This window comes from Microcaecilia unicolor, chromosome 2, assembly GCF_901765095.1.
Source record: "Microcaecilia unicolor chromosome 2, aMicUni1.1, whole genome shotgun sequence".
NCBI classification, from domain to species: domain Eukaryota; kingdom Metazoa; phylum Chordata; class Amphibia; order Gymnophiona; family Siphonopidae; genus Microcaecilia; species Microcaecilia unicolor.
Window position 1 is genome coordinate 16,049,496 of NC_044032.1, and position 25,781 is coordinate 16,075,276.

Here is a 25,781-nt window from a genome sequence, read left to right on the forward strand (position 1 = left end):
TGCGTGTACAGTCGATGACGCCTATGACCGAGAGGAAGCAGTCTATGGTACAGAACTGAGCCATGTTGTTGTGCAGTGCCTGGGCGGTAGTGAGGTGTGGGTGAGGAAGGCATCGAGTATCTGGGCAAGGCAGTTGGAGATGGTAGGCTGGGTGAGGCCTGCATTGACTGCTAGCACTGACTGGGAGGTGCTGGTAGCCAGAAAGGCAAGGGAGGCAGTGACCTTCAGGTGGACTAGCACAAGAGTATTCCTGCAAGTCATTGTATTTATGTGCTATGTAAGTTAGGTGCAGGGTTACAGGATACGCTTAGGTGCCCTGTGGCACTTTTGTGGGTAAGTGGACATGTGACCCATAAAGCACCTCCACTAATGTCCAAGACTCAAATAATAACCACCCCACTTAAAAGGAAGCAGCACCCTAGAATACCAATATACTTCCTGCTGGACTATTAGAACAAGCCAGTCTGCTAGAGATCCCTATACGGAAACGAAACACTAGCAGAATACCGAACAGAAACTACAAGCTAGCAGAAAATCGCATTTTGCTCACTTGCTGAAAACACAGACAGCCCCTAAAACAAGGGACCACACATCAAGGCAAAACATCTGAACTGGGAACCTCAAGAAGTTAGACTACATACAGCAATACCAGAGAAATAGAACCTCTGTGTCCCTTATCCATCCTATCCATCATCGTTGATACGTTCAAACCCTCTGCTCAGTGTGCGGAGATGGCGGCTAAGAAAGCAAACAGAATGTTAGGAATTATTAGGAAAGATATAGCGGGAATGTGGTAAAAAGCAGTTAGCTTAGCAGGGTTTAAAAAAAAGGTTTGGATCCTTTCCTAAAGAAAAGTCCATAAGCCATTATTGGGGAAAATCTACTACTACTATTTAGCATTTCTATAGCACTACAAGGCATACGCAGCGCTGCACAAACATAGAAGAAAGACAGTCCCTGCTCAAAGAGCTTACAATCTAATAGACAAAAAATAAATAAAGTAAGCAAATCAAATCAATTAATGTGAACGGGAAGAAAGAGAGGAGGGTAGGTGGAGGCGAGAGGTTACAAGTGGTTACGAGTCAAAAGCAATGTTAAAGAGGTGCTTAGTTCCACTGCTTAGTTCTAGGATAAGCAGCATAAAATCTGTTTTACTGTTCTGGGATCTTGCCAGGTACTTGTGACCTGGATTGGCCACTGTTGGAAACAGGATACTGGGCTTGATGGACCTTCAAAATGTCCCAGTATGGCAACACTTATTTTAATAGGGCTCTGCAAATGCTAGTATTGGGGTTTCTCTAGAGGGCTGTCTCCCATCTTGAACATAGAAGCTAAGACCATTCACCAAAGGTGAACACAGAACCAAACCCCATAGTGAATTCCCAACTATGCCATTAATCACACCTCCCCTAAACTCATGGGGCGCAGGTTTTAATTCCCTTATTCTTAGCTCTCTCCATTCAGTGTGTGTGCACCATGGATCCCACAAGCTTTATTGCCTTCTGTGAATTAATCCCCTCAATGTGTAAAAGAGCTCCCAGCATTCTGCCTGTCGGCACTCTACGCTGGATACAAAGAACAGACAATCAAAAAACTCCAAACTGCCCAGAATACGGCCGCCAGACTCATATTTGGAAAAACTAAATATGAAAGTGCAAAACCCTTAAGAGAGAAACTTCACTGGCTCCCACTTAAGAAACGCATTGCGTTCAAGATCTGCACGATCATACACAAAATCATTCACGCAGACGCCCCAACCTACATGCTAAACGTCGTAGACCTACCTCCCAGAAACGCCATAAGATCATCCCGCAAATTTCTCAACTTGCACTACCCCAGCTGCAAAGGACTTAAATACAAGCTGATGCATGCCACTACCTTCTCTTACATGAGCACGCAGTTATGGAATGCACTACCTACAGACCAGAAAACAATCAACGAAACAACTATCTTTTGAAAATCTCTGAAGACATTCTTCTTCAACAAGGCCTACAATGAGAACCTATAGCCTCACTAACCTGCTTATAATCGAACGAGAAAAACGCCCAAGTTCCGACCTAAATCGGGAGATGGACGTTTATCTCACAAAAACGAATAAAGCGGTATAATCGAAAGCCAATTTTGGACGTTTTCAACTGCACTCCGTCGCGGATGCGGACAAAGTTGATGGGGGCGTGTCAGAGGTGTGGCGAAGGCGGAACTGGGGCGTGGTTATCTGCCGAACAAAGATGGGCGCATTTCACCGATAATGGGAAAAAAGTATGCGTTTTTAGCTAGAATTTAGGACACTTTTCCTGGACCCTGTTTTTTCACGAATAAGGCCCCAAAAAGTGCCCTAAATGACCAGATGACCACTGGAGGGAATCGGGGATGACCTCCCCTGACTCCCCCAGTGGTCACTAACCCCCTCCCACCACAAAAAATGATGTTTCACAACTTTTTATTTTCACCCTCAAATGTCATACCCAGGTCCCTGGAGCAGTTGTTAGGGTTGTGATATAACCGGCTATCTTTAAGCTGCTAACCATAGGTATTCAGCACCGGATAGCCGCCTGTGCCGTTTTAGCGGCCATTTTCATTTTAATATCGGGCAGTATAAGCCCACCTTTCTGTTTGTATTGATAGAGATGTCTTTGAAATGGCTAAAGTTAAAAAGTCTAAACTGAGGCTCTTGGTGCCTATTAGCTGTACTTTAAACTGATACTACAGTAACTGTAAAATATCCCCCTTAAATGATAGCCTATGGAACAGTAACAGAGACTTTATATGCTAAGAAATACTATTTCTTAAACTCCTTTGCTAAATGAACAGAGTAACTTCTAAGTCTACCTTCTCCCAAGTTTAAAAACAATTTCCTTGCAAATTCTTACCAGGGAAGATCTCTCAGTCTCTGGAAGTCTTCCCACAGCACCTCTTCTGGCAAGGACTGGTAATTCTGAACCCCAGCAGGTAGAGGCTCTCCTAAGGAGAAAAAGAGTACCAAAAAAGACAAAACCAACAAAAAACCCTTCTTTTCCCCTTCCTGTCTAGTTCTGATAGAAGAGAGGATAGGTTTTTCTAACTGCTTCTTGTCCTACACCCTGCTAACTCTTGCAGTAGCATTCCTTTCTGGACAGGTTCTGCCAGTCCTAGGTTTAAAAAAAAAAAAACAGACTTAGTCTCCCAACTGGTTCTAAATTTGCATTTTTTTACATTGGTGAAATTGCTATGATTATTGGTAATATTTAGATTTACAAAAGGAAAATATATATTCTAGCTGAATTTGATTGCTGAATCAAACTGAATTTGTTTTATATCAGAATGTATCATTGCTGGCCAAACCTAGAGAACCTTTTGTGATACAGCACTTGGCTGACTTACTGTAATCACTGCACAGCAGGATGGGGGTTGGACTAGGGAAACACAGACCACTTTGTAGCATTCCATGTGCTGGACCTGAACCAAAATACTGCTAATTGATTTCTGATTATTTTATTCTAATTTCTCAACTTTATGGCTACAGGTTTAGCTACCTGTTATATCGATTCTCTTGAATTTATTGCTTAATTAATTTGTCCTGTGAATCTGTATTGTGGTGTACTTCTGTCTTCTAACCTGCCCTCCCCCGACAAAAACAACAACAACAAAAAAAAACCTCTCTTTCCCTTCCTGCCTAGCTCTGATAGAAGAGAAGATAGGTTTTTCTAACTGCTTCTTGTCCTACACCCTGCTAACTCTTGCAGTAGCATTCACTTCTGGACAGGTTCTGCCAGTCCTAGGTAAAAAAAAAAAACAACAGCCTTAGTCTCCCAACTGGTTTTAAATTTGCATTTTACACTGCTGAAACTGCTGTAATTATTGGGAATATTTAGATTTACAAAAAGAAAGTTATATTCTAGCTGAATTTGATTGTTGAATCAAACTGAATTTCTTTTATCAGATTGTATCATTGCTGGCCACACCAAGAGAACTTTTTGTGATACAGCACTTGGCATGCAACAAGACTGGAACAACAGGACTGGAGCCGAAGCCGTGGCATGCAACACTGGGGGGAAGAAGACTGGAACAGCAGTTACTCCATTTCGGTGTCTGGCACCTCATTCAATTAGAAGCTTGTCTCTTCTGGGAACTAGGTTTATAGCTCAAACGCCAACGACGACCCCCCTGCGCCAGTCTAACTTATTCAGCGCATGAGACTCTGACTGTGCCAGACCGGTCTCTCAACGTCTCACTCATTCTCTAAAATCTGCGTCAATGAGACTTACCTGAAACACAGACATACTTATAACATATTCATATGAAGGACCTCCAAAGCATTTGCGATGTCTATAACATTCTTTACAAATATTACTTGCAGTGTTTAAAGCAATCCAACATTTTTCCGTAAAACAAACAGTGCTTGAATAAGCAAAATGTTCCTATTAATATATTAACAACATTATATTTAAGAATAAATGTTTAGTAAGATACACAATTAATAAAAGAGGCAAAAAGTAAATACAGAGGAAGGCTTTCCATTAATTTATAACTGAATTTCTCCAGCACATGGACGTCCATTTCTCATGCACTTTAGAACAGGCTGTACGTCGTCAGATCCTGTTCTAAAAATACTTAAGAAATGGACTTCCATATGTGACGTACTGACTTGCACGTCCTTATTCTGAGCTGAATTTCCTTTCTAAAATCTGCCTCAATGAGACTTACCTGAAACACAGACATACTTATCACATACTCAGACGAAGGACCACCGCAGCATTCACGAAGGCTGTAACAGCCTTTACATCCTATATAATAAAACGCACCTCCAACGTTCTGTGCCTGGGATGAAGCCACATTCTGAGGTGGTCTGCTAGGCTGTGTAGATCGTATGACGTTAGCAGCTGATCGAACCAACAAGTGACACGCGCAAAACAAAGAAAGAAACAAAAGAGGCTCGAGACTGGCTGGCACCCTCACAAATCAACAGCTGGCACGCGCAAAAGGCTCGAGACTGCAGAAAGAAGAGCGGAAGCACCTTCAGTAGTCAACAATCACTGACAGCTGAACGGCAACGGCGAAAAAAAGTAACCCACAAAAAAAAACCCCCACACAATTTAAAAGAAGAATAGGGGGATTTGGAGGATAGAGAAGGGAACATGATGGAAAAAGGGCAATTAATGTGGAAGGGAGTGTGCACACACATACACACACACACAAAAACTCACACACACACACCATGTGGCCAAAACAGGTAAACCAAACAAACACAGAAAACTCACACACACTCTCTCTAGAGGCTGGGATGGACACAGAAAGAAAAAAAAATGGAAAAACAGATTGTTACAAATAAAACAAAAAAATCCACAAAAAACATGGAGCATCATCTACATTATACAAACTAAAAATACATTCCTTCTGATTATAACACTTTTATAACAACTATTTGGTAACAAAAAAAAACAGTCACAAACAACCTTGTTAGCGCCCGTTTCCTTTCAAACAGAAACGGGCCTTTTTTACTAGTATAGAATAATCCAACACGTTTCTGTAAAACAAACAGTGCTTTAACAAACAATATGTTCTTATTAATAATATTATCATTCTTATTTAAGAAGACAAAATATATTAAGATGCAAAACGTAATAAAAGAGGCAACAAGCAAATACTGACTTGGATGTCCTTATTCTGAAATAAAGATGTACTGATGATGTAACTCTCCTGATTCCATTAAAGCATCTTGTGCAGATCTTGCATGCTTTATTTACAATCAGCCACGATGTTTTAGTAAACAAGTGCTCCTATTAATATTAGTAACATTATTTTTTAAGAAAACAAAATATATTACTGTACACAAGATAATAAAAGAGGCATAAAGGAAATGCAGAGACAGAAAAGTACCTACTGTACTTGAATATTTAAGAAACCTGCAAGCCTGAAGGTTATTGGAGCAGTGTACATTCAGGTACAATAGGTATTTTTCTCTTTCTCTAGAGAGCTCAGAATTAAAAAAAAGAGAAAAAAATGTTCACAAAGAGAAGTGGGATTTGAACCTGGGTCCTCTAGGTCTGCGGTCACCGCTCCCCCATCTGCACTGCATAAACATCTGTGTGGCTGTTTTAGAACATGGACATTCCTATCCTGCCACAAAGACATCCATATAAACATAAATACGATCAGTGAGGTAACTTAGAAATGGCAAATGAAACCCTAGTAATGGGACTGATATGAAACAGTTTCAGAAATACAAATATTTAACAGCATTGAAGAATAATCGGACAACAGAAACTCAGTATAGTACAAATGATACCATAATAGACAGAATGGAAGAGCATTCAGTTAACATAAATACAATATGTCAGCATAATACCAATAAAATTCATAATAAGCACTCAAATATTAGGTTATCCGAAATAGGAAGAGAGTAGTTGGGAATATTTAAAGTTGTAGGTTTATACTTATTATACTGAGAAGATAGGATGAGGCAGTGAGTCTTCTCAGTTGGAATGAATTAGCCTATATGTCCATTGCACTCAAGCCTGACCTTATTAGATTTGTGATTTCAGTCAAGTCCCTGTCTGAAAGGTATATAGATTGTGACATCATCCGCATAAATAATGGATTTAAACCTAGGTTGGATAGGGAATTAGCCAATGGAATCATCATTGTGTTGAAGAGTGTTGGTGAAAGTGGCGAACCTTGGGGGACCGCAAACTGCTTTCCATGAGATGATATAATTGAATTTGATTTAATTGAATTTGATTTCAATCGGTAAGATCTGTATGAAAGAAAACCCTTAATCCATCTCAGTATATTTCCGCCAATCCCGAAATAATCAAGAAGGTGTAGTAGGATGTCATGGTTGACCACATCAAATGCACTGGACATGTCAAATTGGAAGAGAAGTATACTTTTGCCACCAGCAATTAGTTGCTTGAATTTGGCCATAAGGGTAACCAATACAGTTTCAGTACTGAAGAAGGAGCGAAAACCAGATTGTGAATCATGTAGAATGGAAAACTTGTCCAGGTATTCCGTGAGCTGTTTAGTCACCATGCTTTCCATTAATTTAATTACCAATGGTATAGAAGCAACTGGACGGTAGTTTGTAATGTCATTGGTCTTTTCTTGGTGTCCTTAGGTATAGGAGTAAGAAGGATGTTCCCATAGTCCTTAGGGAAAAAGCCTTGTTGAAGCATGAAATTTAGATGTGATGCGAGGTCTTGAATGTACCGGGAAGGGGCGAATTTGAGTAAATAATTAGGGCACATGTCCAATTTGCAATAAGAATTGGAAAATTTGGAAATCGCTAGAGTGACAGACTCAATGATGAGAGGAGCAAAATGCAGCCAATACGATCTGCTGGGTGGTCTCCTGAGGTGGTCTCCTGAGGTAGACTCGAGTATATTGGAGAAATGTTCATTGTCTGAGCTCTTGTGAGGGAGTGAATTACGTATTTTAAGATTTTTCATTGAAGTAATTGGCCAGTGTATCAGCAGATGTTATGTCTATGCTTCTTGTGGTAATTGAGTTAGTGTCAAGTTTATTAACAACATGGAATAGTTTCTTTAGGTCTGTATAATCACGACCTATTTTAGATTTATAGTAGGACTTCCGTGCCTATCTGATTGCGTATTTATATTTTCTAAGAGCTAGTTTCCATTCTTTAAGTGCATATTCGTTTTTTCTTTTTTTCCATTTGCGTTCCATTTCCTAGTTTGCATTCAACCAGGAACCAGAAGACAGACAGGAACTCAGGAATACCTACTGACCTCTCTTTAACAGAATCAATAAGCCTCCCTGATGTAGGCTTTCTATAGTCAGTGTCTTCTTAGGCAGGGCAGCCATGTATTCTAGCTACTTTTGAAATAAAAATAATTCAGGAAACCCTGTACTAAATCTCCCACAATTATATTGGCTCACTCAGTTTAATTGGCTCAGGCTGACTCTCTCTTTCAGCCCCACTCAAACTCAAAGGCGGTATTCAGTTCCACCTCCGAGTCACAGTGCCTCATTGTACATAATTTGGCTTTGCATCATAACCTCCAGAACAGCACCTCATTTCAGTCTCCATAAACAGGCTGCACTTCACTTTGCTTTGCTTCTGCAGACTTCCAAAAATCGAGTTCCTCTCCAGTGCCTCTTTCAGGCAGCACTGGTTAAATAGGACTATCTCTTTAATTGGAATTCTCTGCCCTCAGAGCATACTACCAGTGACGTAGCTACGGGAGCCTGGGCCCCCCTCAAACTGGCTCCAAGGCCCCCGGTTTGGCTGGCAGGGGTCCCCAACCCCCACCAGCCTAAGGTGTCTGTCCCGTGCTGTTCTCACAGACAGCCACTGGAGTGGAGGAGTAGCCTAGTGGTTAGTGCAGTGGACTTTGATCCTGGGGAACTGAGTTCAATTCCCACTGCAGCTCCTTGTGACTCTGGGCAAGTCACTTAACCCTCCATTGCCCCTGGTACAAAAAATAAGTACCTGAATATATGTAAACCGCTTTGAATGTAGTTGCAAAAACCTCAGAAAGGCAGTATATAAAGTCCCATTTCCCTTCCCTTTCCCTGGTGCCCTATCCTGTTTTTCAGCACTGTTCGCAAGGAGTTCCAACTTAAAGATGCTGTAATTTTGATCATTACGCTCCGATTTCTGTAAGCCTCGGCTAGCGTAGGCTATTACTTTCTCTATGCCATCTTGATTTTGGCTAAGAACAGCCCCCAGACCTCGATGACTTGCATCAGTTGTCAATATGAAAGGTTGGTCAACATGGGATAAGCTAATACCGGTGCAGTCAGTAAACTCTTTTTCAGTTCTTCAAATGCCACCTGACACTCAGATGCTCACTGTATGGGAATGTTTTAACTTGTCTCTTGGTTTTGCCAGTTAACCTATGAAGCGGCATGGCTACTTGAAAATATCCTGATGTTAAATCAAGGGAGGAGAACAAAGTGCACAACTTAGACCATCCAAAGCCTCATCGATTCGTGGAAGCGGATATGCATCCTTCACAGTTATACTGTTAAGCTTCCGATAATCGAATTGTCCCATCTTTTTTCCTGATGATTACCGCAGGTGAAGCCCATGGACTCATACTTGGTTCTAAATACCCTGGGAAACCAAATCTTGCACATGTTTCTTGAACTCTTCATACACGTGGGGTGAAATTCTTCTATAAGCCTGTTTAATTGGCGGAAGATTTCCCGTATTTATGGTGTGATGTAAATGATACTTGTATTCTATGTCATTGTCGCCTACTGAGAACACTCGATGATGTTTATATAGCAATTGTTGTAGCTCACTACTTTGCTCTGTGGTCAGTTCAGCCCAGTCAACTTTTACAGCAAGACTCTGAATAAATTTCTCTAGCTCCGAACTTCCTTTACTTTCCACTTGACACTTTCTCACTACCATCGTATCTCCTTCAAGACAACACTGCACAGGTGAGGGTGCCAGTATCTCTCTTGGTTGAAATACTTCCGCCACCCGGATCCTCGGTGGCAATTGTATTTTCCGCTGACTTGCATTTAATATTCTTATCATCACTTTGTCCTGCTTGGGCTTTATAAGCGTATTTGCCACGCAAACTCCAGCCGGTAACACAGCCATCTCCGTGCCAGCCACTACCACCGGGGGTTTCAGCACATCCTCGAACAGCTTCCACGGCTAGCCTCACTTTAGATCCATCCTGCACCTTTTTACATGCCCCAGAGCTCTGGGGACTTCTAAAAATTCAGGCCGGGGGCAAACGTGACTGCAAGGTAGCCTCCACTTTCTTCTCCTACCATGTGCATTCTGTGCACACTCTCCAGGCTCTCCAGCCCCCTCTTGTTGCTGGGCACATCCAGCCAATCAGGGACAGTTCTTCTGGTGTTTTTCGTGCCACTTAACATACAGCCTCCACCTTGTTGCTGGGCCCATCTGCTAATCAGAGCTCTTCTGTGGCGCTCTTCACGCCATTTACATCTGGGCAATTGTGCCTGTTTCACTGCTTCTCACTTCCTCCCTCGCGGGAACCTCTCTCCCTCCTCCGCGCACACCCAGCTGGCCCGCGGTGGCCTGGGATTGCTGCAGCTCTAAAAATGCAGCTTTCCCCGGGCTCCCCCTGCCTCTGGGCACCAGGATCCAGTCTCTCAATGATGGAGCCTGGGTCCCACAAGCCCAGAGTGCCTCCCTTTTCCAGCACGGGAGCACTTCCGGTTCGTGGGCATCCATCCCCCATCCCGGGACCCCACAAAAGCCCCGGGTAAGTGGATCTTTTAAATTAAAAAAATATATATATTGGACCCCTTATACCAGCATGGAACATCTTACATTATTATGTAAGTTCGTTTTAGTTTCAATAAATCAGGGTGGGCTGGAGTAGGCTTCGACAGCAGCTCCAGTGGTTATAAAGAAAGGCCTGTACCAGGCAGACTTCTATGGTTTGATTCTCAAAAATGGCAAAGACGGAACAGGATCAAGTATATGGATTTATACCACATTCATATGGGATGGTATGAGTGCAGGTGTAATATATTTTAGTGGTGGAGGGGAGACATCATATAATGGAACTCAGCGAGTACAATGTTGCTAGTTAGTAATACTATTATGATTGAGCCAGTGAATCCAAATTGATAATGAATGTGACTGTTAGGCAGACTAGATTGATTGATTGATTAATGCAACTTTGTATCCCACTGTTGTCCAAAAACAGGTTTTGGTTCAAAGTGGCTTACAATTTACATTTTGGTGAAATTACTGTAACCCCCCACTATGATGTCATGAATGCTCACTTGAAGGAACAGGCCCTGAAAATGTCTCAGTGCTTTTCCTCACAGAAAAAACTACCAGAGCCTTTGTCAAATTAAGGTAAATGTTACAAATTAATGTTTATTAAAAAAACTAACAAACTATTTTAACATCCTAACTTTCACATAAGTAATTTATAAACTAGTCTTTTAATCCCTTTTCTAGATTCAGTTCCAATGTTTGTGTAAAAATGCCACCAATACTGACATTTGCCTTATAAATAAAAACTGAGTGTGCACACACAAAAAAATATGTATTAAAAGAACAACTTCACCGGCTCTTTCTTGCGGTGGGTACCTTAGGTTCTCAGCAGCTGGTTCAGTCTCTGGATCCCCTCCTTGGATCTTTAGGGTGTCTTCAGAACCTACTAACCTTCTCAAAGAAATCAAAGAAGGAAGACCCTGACTCCCTGTGTGTGCAGCTGAATCAGTGTCTTCTTTGGCAGAAAAGCCACGTATACTAACTATGCTGAAAACAAAATATAATTATTGTCCCTGTGCTAATATCCCCAAAATCCCATAAGGTCTTTTAATGTACACTACACTCTCAACAATGCTCCACACCACAGTGCAGCACCCAAACCTTTCTTCACTGTAGAACTCAAATTCTACAAGCATGCCAGGTCTCAGATTTTGTCAGTCACTAAGCTGCTTCCAGCACTGCAAACCCCAACATTCTAAAGCAGCCTCAAGCTTAAGATCACTTCAGCTTCAGTACAGCACTGGGCATTCTACACTGTTTTTTCCAGCCCTGCTTTTCTCTTTCTCCCCAGCAAACTCAGGAAAGCAATCAGAAATTACTAAACAAAAACCCACAGTATTTCAGAGCTCTGACATCAACTAAAATAAATTTCTGGTTTCCAATGTTTTTCTCATCCCCTGTAAACAGAAGTTTTCTTTCCCCTTTCTCCCTGAAACAGTACCCTTTTCCTCCAGGCTACTAAAAATCCTGAAACTAGATAACCTTTTTTTTATCTCTAAATTCTGCCTAAAACTCAGACTGCAGTCACATTTGCCTCTGTCTCTCTTCAGGTTTCCAACTGCCTCATACAACTGAACTTTTCTGATGACATCACTCATTATACCAGGCTCATGCATGTGAAGGTTCTAAACCCTGCACATGCCACAACCCATTGCACAAATAAACTAGTGCTTTCTCCAAACCACAGCAGTCACTCTGCCTAGCAGTATTTATTTATTAATTTTACTGAGTTTACATTACAATAGTATTTTACAGTTTTGTTTTTTGTTACATTTGTACCCCATGCTTTCCCACTCATGGCAGGCTCAATGCGGCTTACATGGGGCAATGGAGGGTTAAGTGACTTGCCCAGAGTCACAAGGAGTTGCCTGTGCTTGAAGTGGGAATCGAACTCAGTTCCTCAGGACCAAAGTCCACCACCCTAACCACTAGGGCACTCCTAAGACTGATGTGGAGAGGACATCGATAATTTATGTAGTTAGTTATAGAATTTTTTTACAGAGGTAGGTTTTTCAGATCTTTTCTGAATTGAAGATAGTTGGTGATGCTTCTTATAAACTTGGTATTGAGTTCCACCATTTGGAACCCAGGCAGTTAAATCCAGCCGTGTGAACGTTTTTGTAAGTTATGTTTCTGCAGTTGGGTAGGTGAAGAAGTAGGTACGGAAGAAGTGGGAAAAGGACTACGGACTCCAGAGACAAGAAGGACAATCGGTTGCTTGAACAGATTTATTAATCAAAGACTCGACACAACGCTGTGTTTCGGGCCCGAAAGGCCTGCTTCAGGAGTCTTATGAATAATTTGATCTAAAAAATGTTCAGAAATGAAGCATATCAAACTGAATCGGGTAAAGGTAGTCTTTAAAAAGACCTTGATGATGGATGTTGTGAGCCTCTAAAATTGCTTGACTTCATCGTTTTGGTCAGTAGTGGTATTTGGTCTGTACTTTGAGATCGCTGATCTTGCTAGTTGTGTTCTTGGGGATTGGGGGAGTATGATTTTGCTTTTATCTGTTGGAAACATATATGTGATGTGTTTGGTGAGGCATTCGATCATATAGTTGGGACATTTGTCTAGCAGACAGTTCACATGTGCTTATTTTGTCAGTAGTGCCTTTACTGCGCTACACTTGGGTGGTTCGAAGGAGGACCAGATTCTGTCTGCCATGATGTGGATGTTGTTGGTTTCGCATTCTTGTAAGACGTCTATGATGGACGCTTGTCATATTGCAAGGTTTGATCTTGTCTTTGCTATTTTTGTTCAAAATATTATGCAGGTCTTTATCTGCTATCATTTACTACATTACTGTGTTACCTGGTGCTGCACAACTGTTGCATATCCCTTTCACTGACTGTTTGAATACCATCCTCTGAAACTGTATATATTTCGTGTGTATACTGGTTGGATTTCAGCAATATTCCACATGAAGCTTTGACACTTTTCCATGACTTTAATCAATGTATAAAGCTTTGTAGTCTAATACTTTCTTTTCCTATTTTAGCTTATACTATGAAGTCCCACATGTGCCTAGTTTTACCACGTTTCCTGGAGAGAGGATCTTTATTACTCCTGGGGGAATTCTGCACAACTGCACATTGCAGAATTTCCCACCCCTGGAGTAAGTGTAGAGTTCTGGAAGGAGCCACCACTGGGTGTGTCCTCGGTCTTTCTCTCCCTCCCATGCAGGGATCGAGCAGCAGGCAGGAGGAGGAAGTGAACCACTGCACATCGGGTCACTTCTCCCCCTCTTCTGCCAGCTTATACCTGACCATTTAGGTAAACCGCGGGACTGTCCTAACTTGACTGGGTTAGGTATGCGGGCATTGAATATTGGCTGGGACCTTCATCATTTTTTTTATTCCCCCCCCCCCCCCCCCAAGCAGGCTGCTTTCTTCCCTACTCTGCCACCACTCTTAACCTCCAACACCCTCCGAGCATCTCTCCAACCCACTAATCTTCCCTCCTCTATAGTGGTGGTGGTGGTGGGGGGGGGGGGGGGGTGTGATGGGGTAGGACTCAGGAGTGAAGCCCAAAAGTAAGAAAAGGAAGTCCATAACTGACAGGACAGTAACAAATATAAAGTATGTAGAAATTAAAATAAGATATTAGGAGGGAAGAGGAAGAAGGACATGTAAATTATTACCACAAGTACCCGTGATAGTAACAAAAGGAGCACAATCATCCCTACGTCACAGGTATAAGTAGATCAAAAGTCTGCACAGAAAAATACCCCCTCCCCCCGTTTACTAAGTGAATGGGCTGTGTTGACATTAGCGAGCGGCAGGTCGCTAGCACAGCTTAGTCAACAGCGGGGGGTAAGTTACCAAATGCCTGTTCAGCACGAATAGCAACAGGAAGATGATTCCTGAATGAGGATGCCAAGCAGAGGAAGGGAGGCCTCACACGTGGAAGCACGACAAGCATCTTAACGACTAACGCAGGAAAAACTTGTTTGTGTTGAAATGAAGATCGCAACTCTGACCAAGATGTGTTCATGAAGTTGTTTAAGATCCCTTTTCTGCCAATACGTGAGCAAAAAGCTTTGAAAATTTAGGGATCCTTTTACAAAGCGGTGAAGCCCTACGCAGCGGTAGTTCCAGCCCCAGCGCGCACCATTTTCCAGTGGTAATTGGGCAGTGCCGTGTGCTACTCGGTTACCGCTGAGTTAGCGCGGGAGCCCTTACCGCCATCTCAGTGGGTGGTGATTAAGTGCTGCTCCCCACATGGCCAGGCGGTAAGTGAAATCTTACAGCATGGCCATGTCTTTTTAGGCCTTTTTTACCCGCTGCGGTAAAGGACCTCAGCGCACGGCAAAAACAGCCCCTGCTGGTAGCGCAATATTAAAAGAACACGATGAGAGGGTTTAAAGAAAGAGCTGCAGAAAGTATTACTTACGCCGCATTGTGTTGTTATTTATTTAATACATTTATACCCCACATTTTCCCGCTAATTGCAGGCTCAATGCGGCTTACACAAATCTGTAGGAAGGCTACAGTACAGAAAAGTACAATTAAACAATGTAAAAATATGAATGGTATGTCAAGCTCGTCACATGGAGAGGTGAGTCCCTGTACTCGATGAGTCTCCCCAGGTGCCAACCACCGTTCCCCAGGGGTTGAGCCCCTGAGTGCAGGTAGCCAACAGCGGAGAGAACAAAGTCCAGCACAAAGTCCACAGGGTAAGACCAGGCAGCGAAAATCGTAGATCCAGGGACAGGCAAAGGTCAGTACCAGGCAGCGGTCAATAGCAAGTCCAGAGCCACGCAAAGGTCAAAACCAGGCAGCGGTCAATAGCAGATCCAGGGATGGGCAAGGGTCGATACCAGGCAGCGTTCAATAGCAGGTCCAGAGACAGGCAAAGGTCGAAACCAGGCAGCGGTCAATAGCAAGTCCAGAGACAGGCAGAGGTCAATACTAGGCAGCGGTCAATAGCAGGTCCAGGGACAGGCAGAGGTCAAAACCAGGCAGCGGTCAATAACAGATCCAGGGATGGGCAAGGGTCGATACCAGGCAGCGTTCAATAGCAGGTCCAGAGACAGGCAAAGGTCGAAACCAGGCAGCGGTCAATAGCAAGTCCAGAGACAGGCAGAGGTCAATACTAGGCAGCGGTCAATAGCAGGTCCAGGGACAGGCAGAGGTCAATACTAGGCAGCGGTCAATAGCAGGTCCAGAGACAGGCAAAGGTAATTACCAGGCAACAGCCAATAGCAAGTCCAGAGCCAGGCAAAGGTCAAAACCAGGCAGCGGTCAATAGCAAGTCCAGAGACAGGCAGAGGTCAATACTAGGCAGCGGTCAATAGCAGGTCCAGGGACAGGCAGAGGTCAAAACCAGGCAGCGGTCAATAACAGATCCAGGGATGGGCAAGGGTCGATACCAGGCAGCGTTCAATAGCAGGTCCAGAGACAGGCAAAGGTCGAAACCAGGCAGCGTTCAATAGCAGGTCCAGAGACAGGCAAAGGTCGAAACCAGGCAGCGGTCAATAGCAAGTCCAGAGACAGGCAGAGGTCAATACTAGGCAGCGGTCAATAGCAGGTCCAGGGACAGGCAGAGGGTCAGTACCAGGCAGCGGTCAATAGCAAGTCCAGAGCCAGGCAAAGGTCAAACCAGGCAGCGGTCAATAGCAGATCCAGGGACGGGCAAGGGTCGATACCAGGCAGCGTTCAATAGCAGGTCCAGAGACAGGCAAAGGTCGAAACCAGGCAGCGGTCAATAGCAAGTCCAGAGACAGGCAGAGGTCAATACTAGGCAGCGGTCAATAGCAGGTCCAGAGACAGGCAAAGGTAATTACCAGGCAACAGCCAATAGCAGATCCAGGAACTGGCAGAGCAACTAACTATCCAGCGAACTGAGTAGAAGCCGAAGCACAGAAGAACTGAGGACAGGGCCTGAAATAGTGTGAGAATTAGAGCTAAGCTTTCACAGCTGAATACAAGATAGCTGCCCCTATTGGAGATGCCCTGCGCCCAAATATGGGCTTCCTTCCTGAAGCTGCCCCACTCCAAGATGGCTGCCGCCACCACCACAGCTGCCCATATCAAAGATGGCCACCAGAACCTGGAAAAGCCCCAAAGAAAGATGGCCGCCAATCCTCCGATACCCTACTCTGCAAAGACAGAGAACATGACATGGTACATCTCAATTGCTACAAGTGACCATAAAGAGATCAAAAATACTTATTCATAAACAAAGGCGGGGGGGGGGGGGGACCCCTAAAATCACATACCTATTATGAAAAATATAAGATGCCAGTTCTGCTCCATTCAGAATCGGACCAAGTGCAAACTTTTCATGCTTTTTGTTTTTCACTTTAGGAAAGCAGGTGCTCATCTAGCTTAACATTCATTCATTAACAAAACAAAAACACGGATTTCAACTCCTTGTGGTCTTTTCCCTGCTCATCCTTTTGGTCTGTCAGTTAGCTGCCACATTTTCTCAGAAGTGCCTCTGTGAATGGATGGGTCATTGTGGCTCAGACTAGCCGAGAGACAGCATTGGAATCCTCTGAACTCTTTCCCTACAGGTCTCGTACTCGAACCTGCATTCTGATTCTTAGCTGCAGTGGGGCCATTTTTTATCTGTCCACCTCTAGGCTCACTTGTTCCACTGTATGTGCCTGTTCTGCCATATGCCGAGATCTCCCCAATTTATAATTTTCAAGCTGCCATTCGCTAGCTCCGACGTCACTTCCTCCTCCATATGCCGAGATCTCATTTGCCAGCCTCTCAAAGTACTCAGGGAGATCGGACTATTCACTAACATATGAGATGACCTTAATCCCCTTATCCAGCATATTCTCACGCAGCTTTTTAAACTCCTCTACATCATCTCGGCACACCAGCATGAAGTGCTCCAGGTCTGACTTGTGCTTCACTGCCTCCAGGAAGAGTGCCTGGAAGGTTGTGTCAGCCACCTTTCCCCCCACAGCCAAGAAAAAGGAAGGACTTTGTTTCATACAGTTTCTGAATGTCTCTCATAACCTCTGTGTTATCAAGCACATTTTGGTAACCTGCCAGATGTAAGAAGCTTAGATGCTTTTTCTTCTGTGCCCATTCCAGAACCTTTTTCTCATCAGTGAGGTCCAGTGATTCGAATTCCTTGCCCTGGTGTGCTGCATAGATCTCAAGCAGGTTGTCGAAGTTGGTGGTCAGTACCAAAGCGCCATGCTCCATTAGCTTTAGCACAGACTGCAGCAACTGCTTTCCACTATCCTCCATTATTGATTCTAGGTCAATTAAACACCTCATACAAACAGTCCTTGAAGAAAGTGGAATGAACGTTGCTAGTACGCGGAGACAGTTTCTGAATTAGGTCATGTGCCACATGAATGAGGTTTTTATCTTCATGGAGACTTTTCTGAAATGATTTGCTTCCCTCTTGTTCAAGTAGGCCAAAGTCATTAGCAGCATCCAGCAGGGCCTGGATTAAACCTTTCCATGACTGAGGGGCCACTGCCACACTGATTCCTGTCCCGATCACCAGCACAAGCTCCTGAGGCCGCTTTGTTTTCAGGGTTGGCAACAACTTCCTGGGCTTTTTGGCAGGTTGCACACATATTAAAATGGTCCGTCAGCTGCAGAAAACAGAAAATATGAACCAGTTAACTAAAATTAGTCCACGTGATTACTAGAGTCCTGTGACTTCTGGTGTCTGTAAAAATAAACAAACAAAACACCTCTTTGTCAAATGTGTGATTTTATTTAAACATCTTCTTTCACTTGTACTGTTTTTTTTCTCCAAAGACAGCAAGGACTATGGTTCTCACAGATGGGATGCGCAAGTGCCTTCTTGAGTCACGTTAGACCCGCAAAGCTGAGAAAATGCGTCTTTTTCGCGGCAGTGGGCCTCTTGTTTAGCGAGTTTTTGTTTGTTTGTTTTTTCTTCCATTTTGGTCTAGTTTTTCAGCCCTTTGCTTTTCTTTCATTTTTGGTAATGTACCTTGTGGCTATACTTTAGGCCTGAGTTACTGGCCAGGGGGGAAAAAAAGGTTGAGAGGTTCTCTCCTTATTTTTTCACCATTGAGCCGTTTGATTTTGCTACACCTATTTTTCCTTTGATGTCTTAGTGGGTTTAAGCAGTGCACAGACTGCAATAGGACCATGTCTATGACTGACTCACGACATGTGCTTAAAGTGTCTGGGCCCTGACCATAGGTCTTCTGGTTGTTCTCTTTGTTCTCAAATGCAGAAGAGAACCCAGAAAAGTAGAAAGGCTGTGCGTGAGAGACTTTCTGGCATGTAAAAGTCGGTCCATGGACATTAGCATTGAGAGCATCAGTCCCCATTGCTTCTGGAGCTGCATTGGACACCGTTATGTGTCGGCATCAAGGAAGTCCCCCTCTACCTTGACACTGAGCCCCAGTAGCACCTCTGCAGACTGACCATCATGAGATCTGGTACCGAGAGGTTCCAATGCTGGACACCAAGTGAAGACAAAGAAGCACCAGCATCGGTCTTCCTCGAAGCATGGTGTTGGTGACTGTGGGGCGTTGATTCCAGCATTGGTGCCAAGACGACCACTCCCCCTCTCAAGCTGTGTTGGTGCATCTTTTCTCTGTGTCCCTGTCCCTTCTCTTGTCCAGTTTATCCCCTCTCTCTTCCCCTCCTCCCATACCCTCACCCTGGAGTCAGCATCTCTCCCTCTCTCTTCCATGCCTCCTCTCCCCACCACAGTCTGGCATCTCCCTCTCCCTTTTTCCGTCCATTGGTCCAATGTCACTCCCCCCCCCCCCCCCCAGCCCTAATAAAAACTATATTGTGATCTGCCATATCTAAACCTTTTAATAAATAAAACAATACATAATACATTACATTACACAACACACACTACTCTTCTATACCACATTCCTCCTCCAGGTTCAAAGCGATTTACAAAAAAAGAAGCCAAGTCATACTCTTGAGAAATTAGTAAGATACAAATCTGCTAAAAAGAGTGGTCTTTAAATTTCTCTTAAAAGAATTAAAATCCAGCTGGAAATTAACACAAGGGTACAAATCTTTCCATAATTTAGATGGACAGCTAAGAGGCTAGTAAATAATTTAAACCTCTAACAGAAGGTGAAATAAATAACTTTGTTATTGGACAAAAATCAAAGAGGGCACTCTGCATTCAAGATCTTATAAATCAAACAAGAAAACTTTAAACATAATCCTAGCCTCTGTGGGTAGCCAGTGAAGTTCAACAAAGCACAAGGAGAGACTATCCTAATTTCCGATACCTGTTGAATGTTCTTGTCGCGTTTCTTATTGGTAGATCGATAAATTCCGTCATGTAATCTGGTGCAAGTCTGTAGATGATTCCGTGGACTATTGTGCATATTTTGAATGTTATGTGAGCGTTATACTGTTGTTTATCAACATTTGCTTATTTCTGATCTGAAGAAAAAGGGTTACCTTTGAAAGCTAATCAGAAATGTATTGTTAGTTCAATAAAAAAGGTATAAAATGTATTGTTAGTTCAATAAAAAAGGTATAAGCTTATTTTCTTTTCTATGTTTTGTTTTATTTCTATATATCACCTTTAATAGTGGACTAACACAGCTACTACATATAAAGTATTACATACCATGTAAAATGAGCTTATTTTGTTGGGCAGACTGGATGGACCGTTCAGGTCTTTATCTGCTGTCATTTACTATGTTACTAGGTTATATCACTCTACAGTAATGGAGAGGTGTGGTAGCCATGTTAGTCCACTCTTAAAGGTTATCAATAGAAATCAAACAAAATAAAACATGGAAAACAAAATAAGATGATACCTTTTTTATTGGACATTTCTTGATTAGCTTTCGAAGGTTGCCCTTCTTCGTCAGATTTGCTTATTTCCAATCTGACGAAGAAGGGCAACCTTCGAAAGCTAATCAAGAAATGTATTAAGTTATGTCCAATAAAAAAGGTATCATCTTATTTCCTCAGCGACCCTCCAGACCGGTCAAGACGCTTGGGTTATGCACGCCTACCAGCAGAGGGAGACTGAGAACACAAAAACTGAACCAAGCATAAGCCAGCAGCCAACCCCCAAGCAGCCAGTAAATCTCAGTCTCCAGCAGAGGGTAGACGTGCAGCCTGAGCAGTCAGTCTGGTCTGGTAGGATTAGAGATTCTGATTTTTATACCCTGTACTTAGAATTTGTGCTTCGGGGAAGCGGGTCCGGTGGGGCTCCCTGTTCCCCTAGGGGTGTGCACCCGTGTCCGGGTTTTGCCCCTGCTGTACCTTGTGTGAAGGCAGCTTGGTGCCTCGGCTCCTGTGCTACAGGAACCTTGAGAGCCTTAGCCCTTGTCAGTATATAGCAACTGGGCTGTTTGCTGTGTGTGTAAAAAAAAAAAAAAAAAAAAAAAAAAAGGAAAGAAAACCAGGAGTAAAGGAGGAAAGTAAGCAGCAGACAGTGCTGTTCGGCATCAGAACATTTTGTTGTTCCTCTTTTGGGGGCTGGCAAGGGTTTTAGTGTGGTTTTTGAGGAAGGGAGTAGAGCTGGGGCGATTTTGGCGGTTTGTGTGTGTACCGCTTTAAATTTAGCGATGTCGGCGGGAAAGGCGGCTCGTTGCCGTTCCTGCGCGCGTCGGGGGATTGAAACGCCCGGAGCTCCGTGCAAGTTTTGCGGTGAGCCTAAGCATGCTCTCTCTTCCCCTCCGGTTTTGTCTGCTGAGGTTTCGGGCGGCAGTAAGGGCCTCCCGGGGTCTGTCTCAGGTGTTGGTGCGGTGGCGGCGGTCCCGATTTTGGCGGGAACCGCCGCCATCTTGGATTCGGCTCCTATGGCGATCCCGGCTCAACGGGTGGTGGAGGGCCCGGGACAGAATGTTGGGGGCTCTCCAGGGCCTTCAGGAGCTATGGGATTTCCACCGGAGTTTGTCTGGTCGATGTTTCAGGCCTGGCAGGCAGGGGCTTCTCAGCCTGATGTACAGAAGGGGGCAGCTCCTTTGGGGGTCAAGCGCCCACGGCTAGACTATGTGGAGGATCCTGATTTTTTGTCTTTACCTCCCTCGGAAGATGAGGGTAGTGGATTGGGTGATGAGTTCCCTTTAGACATGGATCCTGAAGAGGAGGGATCCTTCCCAGGGGAGGATGCCTCGGTGGTAAGGATTTTTCCTAGGGATGAGCTTCCGGAGCTCATTGATCAAGTGATGTCTACGCTTAGGTTTGAGGCTCCTGAGCCGGTTGTAGCGGAGGTTAAGCAGATAGACCCTTTGGTTAAGGGCATTCGTAAGTCTTCTCGCTCTTTCCCTATGAACCAGGATCTGAGGGATATGATCTTTCAGGAGTGGTCCTCTCCAGATTCAGCCTGTCGGGTGGTTAAAGCGATGGCGAGACTTTATCCTATTCCCCAAGAGGATAGGGATTCGTTTAAATCTCCTACAGTGGATGCGGTGGTGACGGCAGTCACCAAAGCTACTGCCATTCCGGTTGATGGGGGGACTGCCCTCAGAGACCCTCAGGATAGGAAGTTGGAGTCTTTTGTTCGGCGAAGTTTTGATCTCTCGGCCTTGTCTCTGCAAGCCGCTCTATGTGGAGGTCTAGTGGCTCGGGCGTGTTTCCGTTGGGCTGAAAAGCTTCTGGATGGTCCCGCGCTGGACAGGGCTTCCGTGGTGCAGGAGTTAGCCAAGTTGGAGATGGGATCTTCCTTTCTGGCAGATTCTAGTTATGATTTGTTGAGGGCTTCGGCGAAGAATATGGCTTTGGTGGTTGGAGCTCGTCGGGCCCTGTGGCTTCGTGGATGGACTGCGGATGCGGCTTCTAAATCCAAGTTGTGTTCGCTTCCCTTTAAAGGGTCCATGCTTTTTGGAGAAGAGTTGGATAAGTTGGTGCGTGGTCTTGGGGAGGCTAAGATTCCGCGGTTGCCGGAATTGCGACCTAGAGGAGGGGGTCGCGGCATGTCAGGGCGTGCTCGTTTGAAGGATGCCCGGCGCTATAGGCCAGGTAGGTTTAGTGCGCCGTTTAGAGGCAGATATTTTCAGCGTACTCAGCCCTTTCGTGGGGGTCGTCGAGGAGGACGTGAGGTCTCGGGAGGAGCTCTGTCCTCCGGTCGTGGTTCTCAATGAAGGTTTGCGGGTCCAGCCTCTGGTGCGAGTAGGTGCTCGGTTGAGTCAGTTTTATCAGAGGTGGGCCCATATCACGACAGACCAGTGGGTCCTCGAAGTGGTGCGAGACGGGTACGCCTTGGAGTTCGAAGAGTTTCTGCCAGATTTCTTTGTAGCCTCCCCATGCCGCTCTCGGCTCAAGGCCAGGGCAATTCGGCAGACTCTCCGGCGGTTGGTAGATTTAGGGGCGGTAGTTCCAGTGCCGGTTTCAGAGAGAGGGACCGGTTGTTATTCGATTTATTTTGTGGTTCCCAAAAAGGAGGATTCCTTCCGGCCTATTTTAGATCTAAAACGAGTCAACGGGGCGTTGAAGGTTCCCTCGTTTCGCATGGAAACGTTGCGGTCGGTCATAGTAGCGGTTCAGTCGGGAGAATTTCTCACTTCTCTGGATCTGACGGAAGCTTATCTGCATATTCCCATTCGGAAGGCGCATCACCGGTTTCTGCGCTTTGCGGTTCTAGGACATCACTTTCAGTTTTGTGCTCTGCCGTTCGGTCTGGCTACGGCGCCGCGTACTTTTTCCAAGGTTATGGTGGTAGTGGCGGCGGCTTTGAGGCAGCAAGGAGTGTTGGTTCACCCATATCTCGACGATTGGCTGATTCGAGCCAAATCCTATCAGGAGAGTGTGGAAGCAACAGCGAAGGTAGTATCTGTTTTGGAGTCGCTCGGCTGGGTGGTGAACAGTGTCAAGAGTCATCTGGTTCCGTCTCAATCCCTAGAATATCTGGGGGTTCGTTTCGATACGGTGCGGGGCCTGGTGTTTCTGCCGCCCGTTCGGATTGCCAAGATTCAGGGGCTGATCCGTCAGTTTTCTGCCAAGCGGTCCCCGTCAGCTCACGGGTATCTTCAGATTTTGGGGCTGATGGCGGCATCGATAGAGGTGGTGCCGTGGGCCAGAGCTCACATGAGGCAGTTGCAGTCAGCGCTGTTGAATCGTTGGTCTCCGCAGTCTCAGAGTTTGGAGGTCAGACTATTCTTGCCGGAGGCGGTGCGATCCAGTCTGCGGTGGTGGCTTCATACTCCAAATCTGGAGAAAGGGATGCCCTTGGATTCTCCGGATTGGATTGTGGTGACCACAGATGCCAGTCTGGCAGGCTGGGGAGCACATTGTCTGGGTCAGGTGGCACAGGGTCTCTGGTCTCCGGAGGAGGCCCTTTGGTCAATCAATCGGCTCGAGACTCGGGCGGTCCGGTTGGCGTTGCAGGCCCTGCAGTCTCTTCTCGCCGGGAAGGCAGTTCGAGTTCTGTCCGACAATGCCACGGCGGTAGCTTACGTAAACCATCAGGGGGGCACAAAGAGTCGCGATGTAGCCGAGGAGACGGCAGAGTTGATGCAGTGGGCGGAGCTTCATCTGCAGAGTCTCTCCGCAGGTCATGTGGCCGGAGTGGACAATCTCCAGGCGGACTTTCTGAGCAGGCACACTCTGGATCCAGGAGAGTGGTCGCTGCATCGTCCGCTGTTTCATCGGCTGGTGATGGAGTGGGGACTGCCGGTGGTAGATCTTATGGCAACAGCCAGCAATGCTCAAGTGCCCAGGTTCTTCAGTCGGAGGCGGGACCCTCGGTCCGAGGGGATCGATGCTCTGGTGCTTCCGTGGCCACCGCGTCAACTGTTGTACGTGTTCCCTCCTTGGCCTCTAGTGGGGCGCGTAGTTCAAAGAATAGAGCGATACGTCGGCACGGTGATACTCGTGGCTCCGTATTGGCCACGTCGTCCGTGGTTCGGCGATCTAGTGCGGTTGGCGATCAAGGGTCCCCTGAGGTTGGACGGGTCGGTGGTGTTGTTGCAGGGCCCTATCGTAATGCCCGACCCGGTTCCATTCTCGCTTACGGCCTGGCTCTTGAAAGGGACAGGTTGAAGAAGAAAGGGTTTTCAGCTAGAGTAATCGAGACTATGTTGCAGTCTCGTAAGCAGTCCACGTCCTTTGCTTATGTGCGGGTGTGGCGGATTTTTGAGAACTGGTGTAGGGATCGTTCTTATTCGCCTTGGAACTCGTCTCTTCCGCAGGTGTTAGAGTTTTTGCAGGATGGGGTGGACAGAGGTCTAGCCCTTTCTTCTTTGAAGGTGCAGATTGCGGCCTTGGCTTGTTTCCGGGGGAGGCTCCGGGGGGTTTCCTTGGCATCTGCTCCCGATGTGGTTCGGTTTTTGCGAGCGGTGAAGTTGATCCGTCCTCCTGTTCGTCCGGTGGTTCCGCCGTGGGATTTGAACTTGGTCTTGGAGGTCTTGGTGGGACCGCCCTTTGAGCCTTTGGTTACAAGTACTTGGAAGGATTTGACTTTGAAGACAGTGTTCTTAGTGGCTATTACGTCGGCTCGGCGAGTTTCGGAGTTGCAGGCTTTGTCTTGTCGGGCGCCCTTTCTGACCTTTTCTAAGGAGAAGGTGTCGTTGAGGCCGGTCCCGTCTTTTTTGCCTAAGGTGGTCTCTTCCTTTCATGTGAATCAGGACATTTCTTTACCGGTTCTGGGAGATAGGCTCGGAGATTCTTCTCAGCGCCGTTTGGCTAAGCTGGATGTCCGTCGAGTTTTGCGGTCTTATTTAGTCAGGACGAGAGAGTTTCGGTCTTCGGATAGATTGTTTGTGTTGTATGGAGGACCTAAGAAGGGAGCTGCGGCTTCTAAGGTAACAATTTCCAGATGGTTGAAAGAAGCAGTTTCTTCTGCGTATTTGCTCAAGGGACGTAGGGTGCCAGAGGTACTAAAGGCACATTCGACCAGGGGAGTAGCTTCTTCCTGGGCAGAGAGTGGTTTAGTGCCGCCGCAGGATATTTGCAAGGCGGCGGTCTGGTCCTCGCTGCATTCATTTGTGAAGCATTATAGAATTGATGTGCAGGCCAGGCAGGATGCCAGTTTTGGGGAGGCAGTGTTGACTTCTGGGGTGCAAAGTTCCCGCCCTTAGATGTTTACTGCTTTGGTACTTCCCAAGCGTCTTGACCGGTCTGGAGGGTCGCTGAGGAAGGTGAAATTAGATCTTACCTGCTAATTTTCTTTCCTCTAGACCCTCCAGACCGGTCAAGAACCCTCCCGCTGTGTATAATTCTGGTGCTTTGTCCTAGTGTGCTTGAGAGATGATTGATATGGACATTTCTATGTTGCTATTGCTGATAGGACTCTAAATTGGGAGCTTTGGATTTCTGAAGTTCCGTTGTTTTCCTCTGGGTTTCAGAGAAGGACCGCAACGCGGTGGCGTTCGGTTATTTGAAGCACGTTACCAAGAATTGTTTCTGAGTACAGGGTTCTTTGACCTTTCGGGGTTATAGTTGAGGTTTTATTGGTTGCGTTTTGCTTTGTTAAAGATTTACTGGCTGCTTGGGGGTTGGCTGCTGGCTTATGCTTGGTTCAGTTTTTGTGTTCTCAGTCTCCCTCTGCTGGTAGGCGTGCATAACCCAAGCGTCTTGACCGGTCTGGAGGGTCTAGAGGAAAGAAAATTAGCAGGTAAGATCTAATTTCACCTTTCTTTTCCTTGTTTTATTTTGTTTGATTTCTATTGACAACC

The 25,781-nt window shown here is 45.3% G+C and overlaps 1 protein-coding gene and 1 pseudogene across 1 annotated transcript in view; both read right to left on the bottom strand.

The window, feature by feature from the left end:
* LOC115462798 (long-chain-fatty-acid--CoA ligase ACSBG2-like) overlaps positions 1 to 3,137 on the bottom strand; it is a 134,560-nt gene extending 131,423 nt beyond the window's left edge. Inside the window, exon 1 of the mRNA XM_030192810.1 lies at positions 2,871 to 3,137. The gene's annotated coding sequence lies outside the window, so the exon portion shown is untranslated. The remainder of the gene's footprint in view (positions 1 to 2,870) is intronic.
* Positions 3,138 to 16,790: 13,653 nt separating this feature from the next.
* On the bottom strand, positions 16,791 to 17,773 carry LOC115461781 (annotated as a pseudogene).
* Positions 17,774 to 25,781: the final 8,008 nt, after the last annotated feature.